Genomic DNA, 5,170 nt, shown 5'->3' with positions numbered 1-5,170 from the left:
CCTTAGCTCATCTTGGGGACTGAAAGCCCAAGCCCGGGCTGTTTAAAATTTGGGTTGGTCCAAGCTCAAGTTGGGTCCACCCAAGTTGCACCCTTGAGAGAGAAAGAAAGCTAGAGAGGTGGTAACATATCACTGTTTTTGTTGGATGGGTACGAAGCCCCAAAGCTTGTTGAATTTGGACCAAAACAGCAGCCCAACAAGCATGGAACATGGCCTCTCCTTTCTCCAAACCCTCCTTCCTTCATTATCCTTAATTCTCTCTCTCCTTTCTCCTTTACTCCTCTCTAACCCTTTCATTAGGCCACATCAGTAACCCTCTCCTTGCTCCTATTAATCTCCTTTTCCAAGTTACCTAAAGATCCCTCCAAAACCCCTCTCTCTTAAATCTTACTAAAATCTCTCTCTCTCCCCCTCTAAGATATCTCTCTAATTGAACCATGTTTTTGCCTAAAATACTGTACAAAACCTCTCGATGTAAAACATTTTATTGGAGAGAGGAAACTTTAGTTTATTGATTGGTAATGGAACACCAATTACACCCCCAACTCCAAATCAATGCAAAATTCAGAAGAAAATACCACCTTATTCTATACACCATGGAAATTATAATAATATTATAAAAAATTCAAAGAAATAACACAAGTGTAATGTTGGACAAAATTATGGAAAAGGAAAACTTTAAACAAAGTGAATTACATAATGCTTTAATTAGTTAACTTCAAAAATAAATAAGTTTGAAATTAATCTATTTAATTGACTTGCTTAAAGCAATTACCTTAATTAATTAACTTCATTATCTTAAATAAATTAAACTAATTAATTAGTTATTAGTTAACTTTGTGATGCCTAACCTGTACATGGTTATTTAATAAGTTACTTTTATTTAGTTAACTTACTTTAATTATTCAATTAACTTAACAAATTAAGTTAAATTAGAAAATGATTATATAATTAAAAATATTAATTAAATAATAAGATACTTATATAATTAGCTAAATAGTTATAACATAATTACTAAAACTTACTTAATTGGTTAACAATTAATTAATAACACGATAAGTTAGTTAATTAGTTAAGTTAATAATGTAATAAAATTATAGATAAAAATATAATATGAATTATTAAAAATCATTTTGATAATTTTTTTATTAATACAAGTTTTACATAAAAATAAAGTTAATACAAATAAATACATGTTTATTAATATTAACTTAAATTTCATTTAAAAAATAAAAGTTTACTAAAATTTTATTCATAAAATTTAAAAATTAACAAAATTATTGCTTTTAAACTTAATTATTATAAATTTAAAATCCCCTAATCAATTTAAAATTAACAAAAATTAATAATAAATAAAAATTTAGTAAAAGTTAAAACAATTTAATAAATATAAAAACTAAGACAATTAGGAATGTCACAATTCTCCTTCTAGGGGTGTAAGTGTGTAAACATGGGTGGGATGGGTCAGGTTGAGGGTCAACCCAAGCCCAACTCTAAGTCTCAAATGTTGAGATCAAGCTTGGCCCAACTCAAGGTTGTGCCCGGTTTTACTAGCCCAAGCACAACCCGAGCTTAGACCAACATCTTGGGCTAGGCTTGGGCTTAGGCGTGTTTAGTTTTGTAGCCCAATTTTCATGTAAAATAAATTGATAATATGTAGATGTGTATATCATAAAATGTTGAGCAAGCTAAAATGGGATTGTGTTGGGCTCGGGCTACTCGAAGCCTTAACTCAAGCCCAACTTTAGTTTAGGTTAGGCTTGAGCTTTTTGGCCCAAGCCTAGGTTGAAGTTCAAAAACTCAAGGTTAGGCCTGGGTTGAATCTACCCAAGTTTCACCCCTATCTCCTTTTGCCTCAAATTCTTTTAATAAAGCATGTGCATCCCACATGCCCTTGCTAGTATCATATATAGGGTTCTCTTTAGGTTCAAAGTATCGATACACCCCCATATGTCGTAAGGGATGTGTTGGACAGTTTTGTATGCCCTTAGCTTCAATCAGAATGATGTACATTATGAGTTTATTGTAAATGAATAAAAGTATATATTTGATTCATGTTCCTTGGGTATGTTTCTGTGTAATACCTTTAAACTAGACATTTAATGAGACTCGTGTTAGTTTAGAATGTTCACAACTAGTGGGTCAGTCTGGGGAGACCTATCCTGATAAGGCTGACACTGATGTGCCACCAAATCGGTTGGGGTGGCCTGTCTTAGCTACCAGGGTGAGACCTTAGGCACATGCAATGTAGGATCAATTGAATCTTTGAACCGGACCAGATTTGCAGTATTGCCCTGGACCTTGGAGATTAATGGTCAAAACTGAAAAGTTACACCCGACCCCTAGACTCGATTATGATACTGCACTAGGTGTCAGATTGGGCTATTTTTGATGTACCAATCAGTGAGATCCTTGGCGGGGGTCAAAACCCGGGTATGTTGGGACAGTCTGAAAATTCATCTGAGTGGGTGATCATAGTGACAGGATCAGCCCCTTTGTCGGACAAAGGTAATGATCGGGGATGCACTCTCTTTGATGGAAACCAAGACTGCCAACAACCGATTTCAATCGTTGAGATTTGTTTTACAAAATATGTTTTATATGAGATATAAAAGTATATATATTATAGTTTCTAAAATGTTTGCAAAATGTTTTGATTCCCGGGATCCATATAAGTAGAGAGTGCAACACTGTTCCTTGCAGCCGAGGGAGAGGTCCTCTCTTGTCGGGTAGTGTATGATCATTATGGGCTGAGAGGTTGAGTATATGCCCATTGAGGATAATACATGATGGGCTAATCTTGCATCTGCCCACAGTCCCTGGGTGTTACAAGGTGGCTTAGCTTAGGGACCACTTAGGGTAAGTGTTGGACCCATAGAGCCCATTTGATTGGTTTCAGGGGGTGCACTGTCCATAACAGTGTATTCGGCCAGGCCTTGTAACAAAGGCTGGGTTGAACCCATGTGGCTGATGTGTAGATCAATGTTTGGGTCCCACGCCATACAAGAAAGCCCAACTGGGCAGTAGTTAGGAAGGCTAAGTGAGCACTGGACCTTAATGAGCCTAAAGCCTATTTCAAACTAGGCTATTTAATTAGTTAAATATGGGGCAAATTTTGAGATGGATTAGTAGATAGGGTAGGGTCTTAACCCTATCCACACAGAGAGTCCAGATCTAAATGTGATTTGGATTTGGAAACCTCCTAATAAGATTAGGAGAAGGCCGATCTAATCTGTAGATAAGATAAGGGCTTATCCTTATCACCTAAAGGGATGTCTGATCCAAATATGATTTGAATCAGCAATTCCTAATTGGATTAGGAGCTGATCCTTTAGGGTTACAAAAGAAGGAAGGGGTGGCAGCATTTAGATGACAGATATTCACATCATCTCTAGTGCTAAAATCATAGAAGAAAGAATCAAGCAACCCTACAGAATTCTTTCCTACTGCCTCCTTCTTCTTGTCGCCTACCTTGCCAGTTCGATCTCCAGTTCAGTGGGAGAAGTCAATATTTGATATTGATATCAGTTCTTTGCGAAAGGACTGATAGGAAGTTGTGCTCACATGCCATCCTGTTATTTCCTACGAATGACTAGGTTCTTGGAGAAGAACTCTGTCGATTCTGCTCCATCCTGCACTGTGTCATCTTTAGTGGGAGCAGTCTTTGGATCCTTCCTTGGGCATGAACACCTCCAATGGGAGATATTACTTCTCCGCATCAGGTATAATTCTCTCCTATTGCTTTTGTTCAGATCTGATTCAGTTTATGGTTCAAGATTGATCATTGAAAATATGATTTTCTAAATAAGAAATTCGATTCCCAATTGAAAAGGAGAGAAATTTTTTTTGAAATTCGCCCACCTTATTCCGCAAGATTTGGGCATCCATACGATGGATCTCTCATCCCTTCAAGGTGTATCTACCATTTGAACCTCCCACCTGTATTTGATTTTCAAAAATAACCCCTGGGCTCGGTTTTAATAGCATTCAAACATTGATGTTGAGAATAACCTTAAAAAAGAAGTTTCAAGTAGGGATTCTAAGCCCTACCCGATACGATAGCACATATCCGAGATCTGATTGGATCTCACAAATAGTAATTCTAATCTGAATCCATTAAGGATGTTTGATATCTGAATCTGATCCGATCTTATTCAAATTATGAAAAAGTTAATAAATTATTAAAAGAAAAAACCTTAAAAATTAAGTTTCAGGGATTCTAATCCCTACCTGATACAATAGCACATACCCGAGATCCGATCGGATCTCACAAATAGTGATTCTAATCCAAATCCATTAAAGATGTCGGATATCCAAATCTGATCTGATCCAATTCAAATTATGAAAAAGTTAATACATTATTAAAAGAAAACCATAAAAGTTTGTATAAAAAAATAAAAAATATAAATATTTTTAAACTATTTTCATCATATATATTAATAATTTAATATATATGTCTTTTTATAAATAAATATGTTTATAAAGATTGAATAGAGGTGATCCGATTCGAAAATCCGATTGGGGGTTATCCGAATCCTGGATTAGGATCGGATGGGTTATATTTGCAACCGTAGTTTCAGGGACCTGCCAATTCGATACGATAGGATACATCCGATTCCACGAAATATGTGTTAAAATTTTAAACTTTGGGCCCACCTGCCCCTATCATTGGCATCTTAGAATGCCTCCTCCACGTCCCCGTCGGCCGTCCCACACACAAATCGCTCTCTCGCAGTAACCAAATCTGGAAATCTTTGACCTCATTTGGTCACTTCTTACCGGAAATTCCTGCCAATTCGCCAGAGTTTTACAGGTTTTGGGTTTGGTTATTGTCCAATATATCATCCAGCCCCAATCCCTGGCCCATAAAAAATAAATAATAAAAAAAGAAAGAAAAACTAGGACCAATTGAAAAAAAAATAGTGTACGTATGTGGTGATTTTCATTTATAAATTAAAAAAAAAGAAAATATTGTTAAATAAATAAAGAAGACAAATCCAATAACACGCGCGTGTGGATAGGACTTCAGCTTTGCCCCTTCTAGGAAGGAGGAGAGGAGAGGAGAGGAGTGAAAAGCAGCACCACATGAGTGCAGAGTGCGTGGGGGCCCATTTAGTGTCATGTGAAGCTGAAGATTGTTTGAAGCATGGGCTTATCGTGCCCTTTCCCT

The sequence above is a fragment of the Nelumbo lutea genome, chromosome 7, assembly GCF_056320005.1.
Source record: "Nelumbo lutea isolate HS-2025 chromosome 7, American lotus-T2T, whole genome shotgun sequence".
NCBI classification, from domain to species: Eukaryota; Viridiplantae; Streptophyta; class Magnoliopsida; order Proteales; family Nelumbonaceae; genus Nelumbo; species Nelumbo lutea.
Note: the sequence above shows the minus strand (reverse complement) of the source record.